Source organism: Bombina bombina, chromosome 1 (genome assembly GCF_027579735.1).
Source record: "Bombina bombina isolate aBomBom1 chromosome 1, aBomBom1.pri, whole genome shotgun sequence".
Taxonomy (NCBI): Eukaryota; Metazoa; Chordata; class Amphibia; order Anura; family Bombinatoridae; genus Bombina; species Bombina bombina.
Genome location: NC_069499.1, coordinates 239,695,933 through 239,714,347, shown reverse-complemented (window position 1 = coordinate 239,714,347; position 18,415 = coordinate 239,695,933).

The following is an 18,415-nucleotide window of genomic DNA, read 5'->3' as shown; positions in this document are numbered from 1 at the left end:
CAAAGACACATGATTAAAGGCAAAGCCAGGATGCTACCACTGCTTGGGCTGTACAACATGTAGAGGCCTTACAACAGGAGACACTTTCAGACATCCCTATTCAAACAAGAAGTTTAATATCAAGTATAGAGTGACATGTACCACCCCATATATAGTATACCTCCTACATTGTGTATGTGGGTTGTTCTATGTTGGGAAAACTGTGGACGACCTGCGGACCAGGATGGGCAACCACAGGTCCGCTATTAGAACAACCCTGGACAAGGGGGTGTCGGATCAGCCTGGGGCCAGGCATTTCACTCAAGTTAAGCACAAGGTTGCTGAATTGAAGTATATAATTATAGATCAATCATATACCACCACCAATTAGGGGAGGTGATCGTGCAAACATGCTACTTCAACGTGAGGCATGGTGGATATATAAACTGGGCACCATGACACCACAGGGACTAAATGTCCATCTGGACTGGCACTGTTTCTTATGAAGATCTTCCTTGGATGGATTAGCCATGAGAGCCCACGGTCCCTTTGATGAAAGTCCATGATTTGTTTTGTTTCTAACAAAATAATTTCTTTATCTAGATAACCCTTTTGGGAAGAATTTGGAACAGACATGCAGGGTGTATTATTTAGTTTTACCTGGATATGGCATATACACCTAGTATGCAATTTTTGCAAATATCTCTGTTTAATATATTTACATCCATATGCATTCTTAGGACTCTGTCTGTACCAGTTTCTCTATATAGGTAATCACATGCAGGATCAGGTAACACTGGGAGTTGGAATTTATCTCTACATGTTGCATAGACAATGGACAATGTATGATGCAATATGGGCAACTGTATTTGTCGCTTCCCAACATTGTAGATCCTTTTATAATAACACTTTTGTCTAAGTAACCAATTGTATTGAATTTAGTTCATAGGTCTGTGATAATACTATGAGTACTTATTTTTATTTCACATTAATTAATAATTAGTATGTGGCAAGAATTGCGCATACAGACTTAGTAGTGGATCTGTGTAGGTAGTGGATCTGTGTAGATTGTTTCAGCTTGATATGCTAATATTATTTGCTCCATATCTTTTAATTTCTGTTCGAGAAATACATTGCATATAATGTTGTTCAAATGTCTGCTTAAACACTAAAAAGTACCACTTTCCAATATGTATTAAGTATGTGGTTATAATGGTCTGTATAGACTTAGTAGTAAATCTGTGTAGATAGATTCTTTGAAGTCTGATCCGTTAATACCATCTTCCATACATCCTGACAATCCTAGTTTTTAGTCTGTAAATAAGCCGCATTATATTAGCCATGACTTGTTTTTAACTCATCACTGAGTATATTGTTGCACAATAGTTTCGCCGAGTAGCATTCCTGTCGTCATGGCAACCGGTGACGTGGTACGTTACCACGTGGTTACCTGGACTTCCGGTATTATGCTAGCAGCACTGCGGGTGGGGATATCGGGCTTACTTAAGCTTGGTAGGTTTCACTGTTTGTAAGTTTGTTGGTCTGAGGACGAGGGAAACCTTGAAACGTCACCTTAAATAAAGAGATTTTGTCTACTATTCAAGACCCGGTGAGTCATTTTAAAGTGCACCCCGGGCAGAAGTATGATATTTGAATTACTGAGAGTGCTGTACCACTAATGACTGTGTATATATATATATATATATATATATATATATACATACACACAGAGAAGCACACTCACAGGAACGAACAACTGGCTCAATACTATTGTTAGCCTGTTCTATGGTGATATTACCACCTGGGTGCAGTTTCTTTTAGCTCAGTAATGCTTTTCACAGAGAAGAACTTTCCTGTAGTATATCAGTCTGATCCCGCCTATTACGGTCAGTCCAGAGCCGAAATATTGTCTGGGGTTGCTGTGTTCCTTGTCATGTGAAAAAGTACACTCTCTTTGTTTTTATGTCCTGATATGTAAAACCATACAAATCAATCACCTAGTCCTTACCAGGTCTTAAAATTAGGTAAATACAACCTCATGTGAACAACAACACATGCCATATTACACTGTGTCATGATTTATTTAACAAAAAATAAAGCCAAAATGAAGAGACAATGTGTAAAAAACTAAGTACACCTTATGATTAAATAGCTTGTAGAGCCACGATTAGCAGCGATAACTTGAAGTAATAGTTTTCTGTATGACTTTATCAGTCTCTCATATCGTTGTGGAGGAATTTTGGCCCACTCTTCTTTACAATGTTGCTTCAGTTCATTTATGCTTAGCTCTCTTAAAATCCCGCCACAGCATTTCAATTGGGTTGAGGTCTGGACTTTGACTGGGCCATTGCAACACCTTGATTCTTTTCTTTTACAGATATTATGTTGTAGATTTGCTGGTGTGCTTGGGATCATTGTCCTATTGCATGACACAATTTCAGCCAAGCTTTAGCCGTCAGACAGATGGCCTCACATTTGACTCTAGAATACTTTGGTATACAGAGATGTTCATGGTCGACTCAATGACTGCAAGGTGCCCAGATGATGTTGCCAGACTTGATTCAACATTAATTTCTTGTTTTCTCAGGTCTCTGTGAGGAGTGGCTTCCTCTCATACTTGGTGAGCTGTCCTCCTGCCGGACAGCCAGAGGTGCAGTTAAGTGCCATTTTTGTTTTTTTTGTTGGGAAACAGAACACTGGCACTAAAGCAGGATAAGCTGCACTCAGAGGCGTAACTAGAAACCACAAGGCCCAGGTGCAAGAATCTAAGAAGGGCCACCCGCCACCCCCCCAAAAAAAGTGAATTTGATATATATCTTTTTTTTATATATATAATTAAAACACAGGAAAAAAAATGTGAATCAGATTACATCTATGCAAAAGGAGTTACCCTGTGCCCACAGACTGTGAGATGGTCTGACCCCCTTTTACTGTATATAGTGACACTGCTTAACCCACCAGTACTGTATATAGTGAGTCAGTGACACAGTCTGTAATCTACCGGTGAGATGGCTGGCCGACCCTACCCGCCCCAGTACTTTATAAAGTGACCACATTAGTCTGTGACATGGTCCAGCCCCCCCCCCCCATACTGTATATAGTGTTACTGTATAGACTGACACTGTTTACCTCCGCCCCCAAGCTGTAGTAACAAGGTCTGTAATTTGCTGGTTCCACAAACATACACACATATATGCATAAATACACACACAGTCACAGACATACATACACACATACGCACACACACATAAACACTAGTGGGTAAAACAGAAACACTAACCCCTGTAGTCAGAGACACTAGTGAAGCATCATCTCACACTTACATGATATCAGTGCAGGCAGTGGCAGGTCAACGTTTTTTATTGTTTGTTTTTTTTTAAGCTGGGCCCCCACCCTTGGAGGCCCAGTCACAATTGCGACCTCTGCACCCCCTGTAGTTTCGCCCCTGGCTGCACTTCATCTGGGACTAGATTCCTGTATTAACTAACAGGACTCATATGGCAGGGAGTAGGCACTGGGGCTTAGAAAGTTTGTGTGTTTAAATCACTGGTGGCTCAGTAGGTGTTTTACAGTCGAACTTGCCCAATTTTAGGCGCATTTTTGAATGATAAATAGGGGCATTATTTCTTTTAGGAGAACATATAGGAGAATTGGAATAATAAATCAAGCCCTTATTATTGGCTTACTGATGTGTTCAGTTAGCTCCCAGTACTGCTTTGCTGCTCCAATAAAAGATATCAAGAGAATGAAAAAAACATTGATAATAGAAGTAAACGGGAAAGTTCTTAAAATTGTATGTTCTATATGAATCAAGAAAAGAACATTTTGGGTACCATTTCCCTTCCTAAAAATTTTCAGTGGCACAGGGTCAGGTTAAGGTTTGGTTGCAGGGTGCTCTTTGTAGGCTGGCACACATTGTTAGTTCTGCTTTTTCCCAGGGGCAAAAAAATACCCAGTGCATAGGGCTGCATAATACCCTCAGGCCATCAGCCTTCTCATATGATATACATGGCAGGTGCTAGCGTAGCTATTTAACTTTTTATTAAACGTATTTATACTGGTTAAAAATACATTGTAAGATAAGAGAAAACAAATATTGTCTGGGTTGTCTTCACCCCTTTTTGCCCAGACCTTTTGTTTTTATATGTTATTTTATTGTGTAGGCTGATTCTGTATCACCACCATTATACCTGGAAGTGAATTTGTCAAATCATTATTAAATGTTGCTGGAGCGGCTGGTTAAAAATAAACCAATGACTAAGTAACATAAAGTGGAATGATCTTTTCTCTTTGAAGAAGTGTTTAAGAATAGTGCTGTTGTGAGATAAATATGTGTGAAAATACTTTAAAGAAATAGACAAATTATTTTGTCACCAATATAAATAAAAGCTAATTTTTATAGATAAATGAGCATTCCATCTGTATATCACAGCAATTTAGCAGTGCAATGGTAATTAGTAGACATTTGCTTAATAATTAATTTAATGTGCAAAGGCTGTTTTTATATTATCATTTGTTTAAATGTGTTTAGAGTCCAACACCTTTAGAAGTATAACAAAAAAAGGTAATAACAAAATGTATGCTTCCCTGATACATTTCTTTCTTTCCGGATATGGTGAGTTCACAACGTCCTCAATTACTATTGGGAATATCATTCCTGGCCAGCTGGAGGAGGAAAAGAGCACCACAGCAAAGCTTTTAAGTATCACTCTACTCCCCTCCCCACAATCCCCAGTCATTCTCTTTGCCTTCAGTGCAATGAGGAGGTGAAGTTTGGTGTCTGTAAAAGATTTTTCTTCAATCAAGATTGTATTATTTTGAAAGCCAGAGTAGGTTTGCTCTGATCTTTCCTGTCAAGATGGGTCTAGATGTACTCCACTTTAGTCTCTTCAGTAGGGCTGTGGTAGTTTTCAAGCAGTTAGGAACTTGTGAGGTGGGCCTTACTGTGATTTCTTAATAAATTGATGCCCTTGTATAGAAAGCCAGAGTAGGTTTACTCTGTCCTTTCTTGTTTTCACAGGTCTCTGTGAGGAGTGGCTTCCTCTCATACCGGGTGATGGACAGCCAGAGGTGAAGGTAAGTGCCATTTTTGTTTTTTTTTGTTGGGAAACAGAACACTGGCACTAAAGCAGAATAAGCTGCACTTCATCTGGGACTAGATTCCTGTATTAACTAACAGGACTCATATGGCAGGGAGCAGGCACTGGGACTTAGAGAGTTTATGTGTGTTTAAATCACTGGTGGCTCAGTAGGTGTTTTATTCCCTGGGAATCCAGTTGGTGAAACGGATGGGTACTGTACATGTCTCAGTTTAGGAGAGGTCTAACGCCTAAGACATGTCATGGAACGTAGTTCCGATAAAAATGTAATGTTATGGTCGCCGCGACTGCCTCTGTCATACTGAAGAGATCCGGGTCCTTCTCTGAGGCGGTAATTCGTCCAAAAGCGTGCGTTTTTTTTGTAATGGCGTAGCTGATAGCGGAAGAGGAGGTATTCACGTCAATCCTCTGTAGAAATCATACAGAGTTGTTAGAGTTTGCAACAGGCTCCGTTTACAAGTCGGTTTGTTATTCCGGAGTGCAGAGGGAGCAGTAGGCACCTCAGTAATATCACTGAGGTGTAGAGGTATCCTGTGCTAGTCTAATTTCTCCAGGTTAGAGGGAGGTTTGGGCATTAATTGATTTCACATATTTCATTGGTAAATTAAAAGTGAAAGACGTTATATGAAGCCCTGTCTGATGGTCTGTGATTACTTTGGGAACGAATGCTCTTAAAGGAACAGTGTTAAACAACATTCTTTTTTGTTTGTTGCTTGTGCTGTCGATTTTAATTGCAATATGGACCAAGAGTCTGTGCCTTCTGCTAAATGCAATCTTTGTCTAGATAACCAAGTTGAACCTCCTTTGTCCTTTTGTTCTACTTGTATTGAAAGAACATTAAAGGGACATAATACTCATATGGTAAATGACTTGAAACTGATGCAGTATAACTGTAAAAAGCTGACAGGAAAATATCACCTGAGCATCTCTATGTAAAAAAGGAAGATATTTTACCTCGCAACTTCCTCAGCTCAGCAGAGTAAGTTCTGTGTAAAAAGTTATAATCAGCTGCTGCCTATACTCAGCTGCTGCCCAGCTGCAGGTAAAAGAAAATTAAAAAATTAACGACTAGGACTTCCGGGCGTTGTAAGATGGCCACTGAATGACAGAGCTCCAAGCAAACCCCCGGCTTTTTACAGCATATCTGTGGCTACACTTCTTGCCATCCAATCTTCCTTGGCAGTTTAGGTGCCCGGAAACTTTTGTGGAGCAGATATTTCATCTTCTGGCCCCCTGAAGTCAGTTTAAAAGAAATAACGGAAGGTACTGGATAAGATACGAGGCCTACCACGTGATACAAGCATTACAATATTTCAAACATGTCCACCTCAGAGATCGATGCGATTGCACAAGATATTGTTTCTGCTTTTGCAGCCTACCTTTTACTGGCATTTAATGCCTTGGAAACAGCCACGCAGAATTTACTGACCTACATGCGCTTTTCCGGATCCACTCTGCACCCAGGTCCTGACATAGCGGAACTTCGGATGGCTGATGCAGCTTTCATTGACCAAGCTTTATTTGAGGAGGCACAGGGGAGTATTTTGGGACCCCTGGAGGCATCCTTTGTGGACAGCTGCGGAATTGGTGGAGGTAAAAGGCTTACTCTGAACGCTGCAGTTGAGAAGCCTCAGTCCTTATTGAAATGGAACGCACTGGGTATGCTCACTGTGCGTAGCACAGATCTCTTCTCGCATTCAAATCCGTCACACAGCCTTATGGTTAACTTGATCGAGTACAAGGATCCTCGCTTTGTCTGCACAACCGTGATACAAGCAAATAGCTTACCTGAAGAGAGGAGACTAAGCCGGAATGCAGAGACTGTTTCATTACGATTACATGAAGATCACTTATCTACCGGTATCGGCTAAATTTTAACTCATTCTTGCTTTAGGCTGAAACCCTCTCTCTGGCCTCAAGTGACATTTTCTTAGTCTTTTGTGGACTTTAATATTTGATGCCGATACAGTGGGTACACCTGATTAGTATTCTTTATGACACTAAGCATGCTTATTCTTTATTGTTTCAAGTTATATGATTCTCAAATCCGTGTGACAGACTAGTCAATGCTTCAGTTTTTTTTTTTTTTTTTTTTTTTTTAAGACGTTTACATCTTAGATAAACAGTACCAGTACTAGAATGTTTTGTTTGTTTTTTTACTTAAAAACAGAATTTCTGTTTTGCCCTGAACAACCATATTCCTATAAGTTTCCCCTGCAGTTGTATTTTTTCTTTTTTCATCACAACAAGTTTTTGTATATCCTCTTAGAACTCATAGTTTTAGTGAAGTTATGTTTAACTCAATAGTCCTGGAATGGGGATAAGTGTTATCCTGCTGAATTTGTGGTACTAACGGTCCATTAATTTCCCCTCTAGCATCAGAGATCATGGCTTATACTTAAAATCATAATTAAATTGTTGGGCTGACCATAAATGTACCTTTACGGGGATTCCATATGTTACAGTGGGAGTATTTACAGTGGTCTGTTCATGCGCAAAAAGATTATAATAAATATTTCTTTTTTTTTCACAAGCTTATTTTATACATGTAAACTGGTTATGCCTAGTGGGGCCACTTTCTTACCTTGTATATAATTCATAAATAAGATGACAATCTGCTATTTTACTCATTACATAACTACCTGCCAATCTGATGTAGTAAGGGCTGCATCTTAGTCTTATGGTCTTAAAATCTGATAACTGAGGATTGGAAACCTAGCAACTTCACTTCACTTGTATCCTATGATTAAAACATAGAATAACTCAGCCCCATTTCTATAAAACTGTCCTCATCATCTGTGAGACTAAAACTTTGAATATGTTTTTGTAGTTCTGTTTGTTCTGTTTTGTTTGTTTGTTTGTTTGTTTGTTTGTTGATGTTATAAAAGTGAGACACACTGGCTCTGCCCCCTGGAACTGGAAACTACTTGTTATCTCTGTGGACACATTTATGTGTGTGAATGCAGGTTTAATTTCAGAAGGATATTATGGAGAACATATTGTATGGATTTTATATTCTGGGCAAGGTGTGTGTATCTGTATCTCATCTAATTTTTGACCTCACCTTTGTGATTTATGAAACTCTTCCTTATATTACATATCTTTCTGGGGGGAATTAATTTTATAACTGTACACTGTAATTATTTCTTGTCTCTCAATAAAAAAGAATTTAAAAAAAATAAAAAATTAACAACTAGATTATGAGTTGTATGTTAGGGTAAAAAAGCAGCGTTAAGAGGTCCTAACACTGCTTTTTGAGTCTTGAAGGTTTAGGTGTACCACACACTTCTTTGGCCTTACCACAAAACGACTTACGCAATCTTCGTAAAGTCTTTTTTCTATGGGACCTCCATAGTGCTGGTATTACGAGTCTGTTCTAGGAGGCCAAAAAGGGAACGGTACATCCTACCCTGTCAAGATCCCTAACGCATTTAAAAGTCAGTAGTTAAGAGTTTTATAGTAGAACGCCGTAAAATAAAACCCATAACTAAAGTGCTAAAAAGTAACACTAACACCCATAAACTACCTATTAGCCCCTAAACCGAGGCCCTCCCGCATCGTAAACACTATAATAAATTGTTTAACCCCTAATCTACCGCTCCGGACACCGTCGCCACCTATAAAATATTTATGAACCCCTATCTGCTGCCCCCAACATCGCCGACACCTACATTATAATTATTAACCCCTAATATGCCGTCCCCAATGTTGCCGCAACCTACCTACACTTATTAACCCCTAATCTGCAGCCCCCAACGTCACCGCCACTATAATAAACATATTAACCCCTAAACCACCGCACTCCCGCCTCGCAAACAGTTAAATATTATTAACCCCTAATCTGCCGTCCTTAACATCGCCGCCACTATACTAAATGTATTAACCCCTAAATCTAAGTCTAACCCTAACACCCCCTAATTTAAATATAATTTAAATAAGTCTAAATAAAACCTACTATTATTATCTAAATTATTCCTATTTAAAACTAAATACTTACCTATAAAATAAACCCTAAGCTAGCTACAATATAACTAATAGTTACATTGTAGCTATCTTAGGGATTATTTTTATTTATTTATTTATTTAATAACTACCTAGCTAAAATAAATACAAAAGTACCTGTAAAATAAAACCTAACCTAAGTTACACTAACACCTAACACTACACTATAATTAAATAAACTAAATTAAATACAATTACCTAAATTAAATTAGCTGAAGTACAAAAAAACCCCCACTAAATTACAAAAAATAATAAACAAATTACAGATATTTAAACTAATTACACCAAATCTAATAGCCCTATCAAAATAAAAAGCCCCCCCAAAATAAAAATAAAAAAACTAGCCTAAACTAAACTACTAATAGGGCCTTTTGCGGGACATTGCCACAAAGTAATCAGCTCTTTAACCTGTAAAAAAAAAATACAAACAAACCCCCCAACAGTAAAACCCACCACCCACACAACCAACCCCCGAAATAAAATACTATCTAAAAAAACCTAAGCTCCCAATTGCCCTGAAAAGGGCATTTGGGTGGGCATTGCCCTTAAAAGGGCAGTTAGCTCTTTTGCAGGCCCAAAGTCCCTAACCTAAAAATAAAACCCACCCAATACACCCTTTAAAAAAAACTAACACTAAACCCCTGAATCGACTTACCGGGAGAAGTCTTCATCCAAGCCGGGCGAAGTGGTCCTCCAGACGGGCAGAAGTCTTTATCCAGACGGCATCTTCTATCTTCATCCATACAGCGCGGAGCGGGTCCATCTTCAAGACATCCGACGCGGAGCATCCTCTTCATCTGATGACTAAAGATGAATGAAGGTACCTTTAAGTGACATCATCCAAGATGGCATCCCTTAGATTCCGATTGGCTGATAGAATTCTATCAGCCAATCGGAATTAAGGTAGAAAAAATCCTATTTGCTGATGCAATCAGCCAATAGAATTGAGCTCACATTCTATTGGCTGTTCCAATCAGCCAATAGAATGCGAGCTCAATCCTATTGGCTGATTGGATCAGTCAATAGGACTGAACTTCAATCTTATTGGCTGATTGCATCAGCCAATAGGATTTTTTCTACCTTAATTCCGATTGGCTGATAGAATTCTATCAGCCAATCGGAATCTAAGGGATGCCATCTTGGATGACATCACTTAAAGGTACTTCATTCATCTTTAGTCGTCGGATGAAGAGGATGCTCCATGTCGGATGTCTTGAAGATGGACCCGCTTCACGCCGGATGGATGAAGATAGAAGATGCCGTCTGGATGAAGATTTCTGCCCGTCTGGAGGACCACTTCACCCGGCTTGGATGAAGACTTCTCCCGGTAAGCCGATCTTCACGGGGTTAGTGTTAGTTTTTTTAAGGGTGTATTGGGTGGGCATAGCCTCTAACGCAAAACCCATCACAAGAGCTGCTGGTGCAACGCCGCGCCCCGCAGACTCACGGCCAATCGGCCGCCAGCAGGGGTGTGTCAATCAACCCGATCGTACTCGATCGGGTTGTATTGCGGTGATGTCTGTCCGCCTGCTCAGAGCAGGAGGACAGGTTATGGAGCAGCGGTCTTTGTGACCACTGCATCATAACTGCTGTTTCTCGCCAGAAACATGGGGCATCAAGCTCCATACAGAGCTTGATACATATGCCCCATGGTCTGAGTCTCTTCAAGCAGAGACTCCTTTAGAGGAGATACAGGATAGGATAAGGGCCCTTAAGTTAGCCAATTCCTTTATTACTGATGCCTCATTGCAGGTCATTAAGTTGGGAGCCAAAATATCTGGTTTTGTAATATTGGTGCATAGAGCGTTGTGGCTGAAATCTTGGTCAGCAGATGTTTCCTCTAAGTCTAAGCTTTTGGCGATTCCTTACAAGGGTAAGACCTTGCTTGGACCGGGTTTGGCAGAAATTATTTCAGATATCACGGGTGGTAAATGATTTTTTCTGTCACAAGATAAGAAGAGTAGGCCGAAAGGACGTCAGAGTAATTTTCGTTCCTTTCATAACTTCAGAGGTAAGTCTTCCCCCTCCTCTGCCAAGATGGAACAGTCCAAGCCTTCTTGGAAACTGTTATGTTCCTGTCCCTTTAAATCAGGATGTTCAGGTATTCACATTCCTATATAAGGCCCCTCCTCCAGTCTACCTATGCTTGGTAATTTGTATTCACTTAGCTATAAGCTGAGCAACAACGAAGACACCTTGCTGATATTCCTAACCAAGGAATTTACTATTAGTAACTACAATTGCTGTGTGCTTTTCAACTTTGGATCGTCATATTTCAGGTTTCCTTATTTTGACCGGAATCCTCAAAGTATCTTACACTTGTTAAATCTGTTTCTCCCGGCTTATACATTGAAGCCGTGTATCGGCGTCTGACGTCACCGTAAGTCTCAGGAGCTCTCTCTCACTCTGGCTGCAAACAACCAACTCCTGTGCTTAATAGCAACTCACCTTGAAGCTGCGGTAACCGTTACTATTTCTTACTCTCTGAAGGTGGTAACGTATTATACCTTAATTCACTTACTACTTTAAAGGACTTTCCTGCATGTTATACAGTGTGACGCTTATGCAAATAGAGCTACCTTTAACAATCTGATTGCTTGTAATATCTATCGATTCAGCTTGACGAACTGTGCTTTAATATTCTATGTGCCTTATCAAATATCATACTGTTGATTGTGAAGGACTGCCTGCTGTTTACATGAATACTAACAACGTTATAGACTAACTAAGGACTGCCTGTTAACTAAAAACAATATAACCTGTTATAGAGCTCTCCTGCTTAATTTATATAGAAACACCTCCTGGTTGCAACCTGTGTTATTTGAGGCTGACATTCACCTACTAACACTAATCTATATTTATCTTTCTTTTATCTACTATCTCTATAATTATCTGCATATTGCAAACTGCTATTGCAATCGGGATAATATACCTTTAAATCTCATTTCCTCCTCTCTGTATAATTATCTGCATATTGCAAACTGCTATTGCAATCGGGATAATATACCTTTAAATCTCATTTCTTTCACTCTGCATCCATGCAGCAGTGACCCTCAGATCTATGAGCAAAAACTAGGTTCTTGATTACATCTAATGAACCTAAAGGTTTGGTGTGAGACTGAGTGGTCCTGCAGTTAAGGATATCAAATACTTGCACCTAACATAACATATTACCAAGCCTAACATATATCCTACAGCATGGATATCAGTGAACTTACAAACCGTGTTGGTTCCCTTGCACAAAGCATGGACCATATGCTACAAGGCCTCAGAGAAATTAAAATTGAAAATGATCACATTAGGAAGTTTATTAATGTGCATTTATCTGATAAACCTGCTCCTATTGATTTAACACCTGAACCAATTGTATCTCCACCTGAAAAATTCTTTGGTGACAGGACTCAGTTTAGAGAATTTAAAAACTCCTGTACTTTGTATTTTTCTTTAAAACCCCGAACCTATGCATCTGATCGAGTCAAAGTTCTAACGGTCATCTCATATCTCAGAGGAGAGGCTAAATCATGGGCTAACGCCTTCTATGAGAACAATGACCCCATATTGGACTCCTTAGATGCCTTTTTCTCTGCCATGTCCCTATTATATGAAGACCATCATAAGCAGAATACTGCTGAGACTGCTCTTAGGAACCTACGACAAGGTAAAAGAGCAGTAGAAGAATATATCACGGACTTTAAAAGATGGGCACCAGACACCCAATGGAATGAACCTGCTCTGAGAAATCAGTTCAGAACAGGTCTTTCTGAAACATTAAAAGATGAATTAGCCCGTGGTGCAGTTCCTGTGGATTTAGAGAATCTTATGACCTTATGTATCACTGTTGATAGAAGATAAGAGAACGTAGATCTGAAAGGGCACTATCTGATCCTGTTGTCAAGAAAATCCCAGCATACCATCCTGTGGTCACTGCACCATCTAAATCAAATGATGAACCTATGGAAGTTGCTGTCATGAGGGGTCCTCTAAAACCAGAGGAAAAAGCCAGAAGGAAGCTACATAACTTGTGTTTATATTGCGCAGCAAAGGACCATGCTGTTAGAGACTGTTCTGTGCTTATCAGACAGAAGAGGGGTAAGAATCTTCAACACCAAAATTGCCTTAATAAATTGTCTGCGCTTACCACTCATTTACCAATTTCTGTTCTTTTGCAGTGGCGTCTACAGAAGACAAAAACCCAGGCCGTTATTGACTCTGGTGCATCTGGGAATTTCATTGACCAAGCATTTGTAACAAAACATAAAATACCCACAATAAAAAAAGATAGTGCACAAGCCATAAGATTGGTTGATGGTTTTCTTATGAATACGGGGCCTATCACCCATCATACTACACCCTTACAAGTTATCACACAGAAGGGCCATACTGAGACATGTACATTTGACATTTTGCCCTCTAGTTTATACCCGTTAATTTTTGGTATCAATTGGTTGATAAAACATGATCCTGATATTTCTTGGAAGCAAGGTGTTGTGAATTTTAATTCCACTTACTGTAAGGAAGTCTGTTTTCCCAAAGCTTCTGTGTGTTGTATGACTGATCATGTTTTACCTGAATGTTATAAAGAATATTCTGATGTGTTTGACAAAGTAGAAGCTCAGAACTTACCCCCCCACAGGTCATATGACTGTCCTATAGACTTACTACCGGGCAGTTCCATTCCCTTTGGTCATATATACCCTATGTCAGAACCTGAATTGGTTCATTTGAAACAGTACTTAGAGGATAACCTTAAGAAAGGTTTTATAAGACCTTCCACCTCTCCAGCGGGTGCTGCAATGTTTTTTGTTAAAAATAAGGACGGATCACTTCGTCCTATTATCGACTACAGACAACTTAATAAATGTACCAAGAAAAACAGGTACCCACTCCCACTTATCCCTGAACTTATAGAACGGTTGCAAGGAGCTAAAATTTACACAAAATTAGATCTTAGAGGAGCTTATAACTTGATAAGAATGAGGAAAGGCGATGAGTGGCTAACAGCTTTCCGCACACGTTATGGACTGTATGAATATACAGTAATGCCTTTTGGGCTGTGCAACGCTCCTGCAACGTTCCAGTGTTTTATAAATGACGTATTTCATGACTTACTTGATGTCTGTATGGTCATTTATTTAGATGACATTTTAATCTATTCTGACAATATAACAAACCATCCTCTAACCATAACACAATTCTAGTCATTGTTGATCTGTTTTCTAAAATGGCACACTTTATCCCACATATGGGTTTACCAACCGCATCCGAAACAGCCATACTGTTCTTGAATCATGTTGTAAAGTTACATGGACTACCTGACTCCATCACGTCTGATAGAGGATCTCAATTCACCTCTAAGTTCTGGACTCAGTTATGTTCTATACTCAAGATTACTAGGAGATTAAGTACTGCTTATCATCCCCAGACTAATGGTCAGTGCGAAAGGACTAACCAGTCTCTTGAACAGTATCTGAGATGCTATTGTACCAACCAACAGGATAACTGGTTCGCTCTGCTGCCTACTGCAGAATTTGCACATAATAACATGACCAACGCATCCACAAAAACTTCGCCATTCTATATTAATTATGGTTTTCACCCTTCATATCATCTTTTCCACAGAACCGATTCCTTGCTACCTACGGTTGATCAGACAGTTAATACTATTGCTGAGGGTTTTTTTGTTCTCAAAACAACCTTACAAGAAGCTCAAGCTTCACAGAAACATCATTATGATTTGAGACGCTCAAAACCCCCTCCTTATAAACCTGGGGATAAGGTTTGGCTAAGTACCAAACACCTGAAACTCTGTATTCCAAGTAAAAAGCTTGGAAGTCTCTTCATAGGTCCCTATGACATAGTTAAGGTTGTTAATCCAAATGCTGTGACTCTTCAGCTACCTCCCTCTCTCAGGATACATCCTACATTCCATGTGTCCCTCCTGAAACCTTTCTCTCCGACAAGGGATCCCCCTCATCCGTCATTGACTAACCCTCCAGTTGTGGATGATGTTGAGTATGAAGTGGATTCTATTTTGGACTCTCGTTTATACCGCAATCAACTCCAGTACCTGGTACGATGGAAAGGTTTTGGGGCTGATGAGGACTCCTGGGAACCATACTCTAATTTGTCGGCACCCCGTCTTCTTTCAATTTTCCATCGAAGACATCCCGACCGACCCAAGCCTTGATCCGCGGAGCGGCTCTTTTTAGGGGGGCGTCCTGTTATGTTCCTGTCCCTTTAAATCAGGATGTTCAGGTATTCACATTCCTATATAAGGCCCCTCCTCCAGTCTACCTATGCTTGGTAATTTGTATTCACTTAGCTATAAGCTGAGCAACAACGAAGACACCTTGCTGATATTCCTAACCAAGGAATTTACTATTAGTAACTACAATTGCTGTGTGCTTTTCAACTTTGGATCGTCATATTTCAGGTTTCCTTATTTTGACCGGAATCCTCAAAGTATCTTACACTTGTTAAATCTGTTTCTCCCGGCTTATACATTGAAGCCGTGTATCGGCGTCTGACGTCACCGTAAGTCTCAGGAGCTCTCTCTCACTCTGGCTGCAAACAACCAACTCCTGTGCTTAATAGCAACTCACCTTGAAGCTGCGGTAACCGTTACTATTTCTTACTCTCTGAAGGTGGTAACGTATTATACCTTAATTCACTTACTACTTTAAAGGACTTTCCTGCATGTTATACAGTGTGACGCTTATGCAAATAGAGCTACCTTTAACAATCTGATTGCTTGTAATATCTATCGATTCAGCTTGACGAACTGTGCTTTAATATTCTATGTGCCTTATCAAATATCATACTGTTGATTGTGAAGGACTGCCTGCTGTTTACATGAATACTAACAACGTTATAGACTAACTAAGGACTGCCTGTTAACTAAAAACAATATAACCTGTTATAGAGCTCTCCTGCTTAATTTATATAGAAACACCTCCTGGTTGCAACCTGTGTTATTTGAGGCTGACATTCACCTACTAACACTAATCTATATTTATCTTTCTTTTATCTACTATCTCTATAATTATCTGCATATTGCAAACTGCTATTGCAATCGGGATAATATACCTTTAAATCTCATTTCCTCCTCTCTGTATAATTATCTGCATATTGCAATCGGGATAATATACCTTTAAATCTCATTTCTTTCACTCTGCATCCATGCAGCAGTGACCCTCAGATCTATGAGCAAAAACTAGGTTCTTGATTACATCTAATGAACCTAAAGGTTTGGTGTGAGACTGAGTGGTCCTGCAGTTAAGGATATCAAATACTTGCACCTAACATAACAGAAACCAAGTCAGTCTTGGAACAAGGGGAAGCAATATAAGAAGCCCGCAGACCAAGTCAGCATGAAGGGTTTGCCCCCGATTAGGCATTGGATCAAGTGGTTGGCAGACTCTCTCACTTTTCTCAAGCATGGATATGAGATATCTGGGATCCGTGGGCCGTGGACATAGTATCTCAGGGCTGCAAATTAGAATTCAAGACCTTTCCTCCAAGGGGCAGGTTCCAGATAAAAAGAGAGGCCTTCTTGAAATGTGTTCAGGATCTTTCCCTCCTGGGAGTGACAGTTCCAGTCCCAGTACGGGAACCGGGTCTAGGGTTCTATTCCAATCTGTTTTTAGTTCCCCAAAAAGAAGGAACTTTCAGACCTATTCTAGATCTAAAGTGTCTCAACAAGTTTCTCAGAGTGCTGTCTTTCGAGATAGAGACTATCCGTTCCATTCTTCCTTTAGTGCAAGAGGGTCAGTTAATGACGACCATAGACCTGAAGGATGCATACCTTCATGTTCCCATTCACAGAGATCATCACAAATTTCTGAGATTTGCCTTTCTAGTCAAACACTTACTTTCAGTTTGTGGCTCTTCCATTTGGCCTTGCCACAGCTCCCAGAATTTTCACAAACGTTCTGGGGATCTTTTGGAAGTGATTCAGTCTCAGGGAATTGCAGTGGCGCCTTATCTGGACAACATTCTGGTTCAGGCACCATCTTTTCAACTAGCAAAATCTCACACAGAGATCTTGTTGTCTTCCCACCAACGGAAGGGGAATTTGGGAAAGAGTTCCCTTGTTCAGGCTACAAGGGTGGTCTTCTTTGGAACCATTATAGATTCCCTATCAATGAAAATATTTCTGATGGAAGTCAGAAGAGCCAAGATTCTTTCCTCTTGTCTATCTCTACAGTCTGCTGTACGGTCATCAGTGGCTCAATGTATGGAGGTAATTTGTCTGATGGTGACTTCCATGGACATAAGTACCTTTGCTCATTTCCATTTGAAAGCTCTACAGTCATGCATACTCAGTCAAAGGAACAGAGATTATGCAGATCTGTCTCAGAAGATAGTTCTAGATCAGTCGATGAGAGATTCTCTTCCGTGGTGGCTGTCTCAGGGGACATGCTTTTGAAGACCCTCATGGGTAATTGTGACCATGGACGCCAGTTTGATGGGCTTGGGAGCAGTCTGGGACTCATTGAAGGTGCAGAGACTTTGGTCTCAGGAGGAATCTGCTCTCCACATAAGCATATTTTAGTTGAGAGCGATCTTCAATGCCTTGATGGCTTAGCTTTAGCTTGCTTTTGCCTGGTTTATCAGGTTCCAGTCAGACAACATAGCCTCAGTGGCTTACATCAACCACAAGGAAGGAACTCAGAGTTCCTTGGCCATGAAGGAGATGGCTCAAATCATTCAGTGGGCGAAAGCTCACAATTGCTGTCTATCTGCCATCCACATTCCAGAAGTGGATAACTGGGAAGTGGATTTCCTAAACAGACAGACTTTCATCCCAGGGAGTGGGAACTCCATCTGGAGGTGTTCTCCGAGTTAACCATCAAATTGGGGGGTACCGGAATTGTATCTGATGGCGTCTCGGCAGAACGCCAAGCTTCCAAAATATGTTTCAAGGTCAAGGGATCCTCATTGCTCGGATCAAGCAGGAGAGAGCATCAGTGATTCTAATGGTTCTTGCGTGGCCTCGCAGGATTTGGTATGCAGACCTAGTGGAAATGTTGTCTCTGCCACGAGGAGACTTCCTCTGAGGAAGGACCTTGTGATTCAGGGTCCTTTTCTTCATGCAAATCTCATTTCTCTGAAGCTGACTGCTTGGAGATTGAATGCTTAATTTTATTTAAGCGTGGATTTTCTGAGTCGGTCATTGAGACCATAATTCAGGCTTGTAAGCCTGTTACTAGAAAGAATTACAATAAGGTATGGTGTAAATATCTTTTTTGGTGTGAATCCAAGGGCTACTCTTTGAGTAGGGTCAGGATTCCAAGAATTTTATCTTTTCTCCAGGAAGGTCTGGAGAAAGGTTT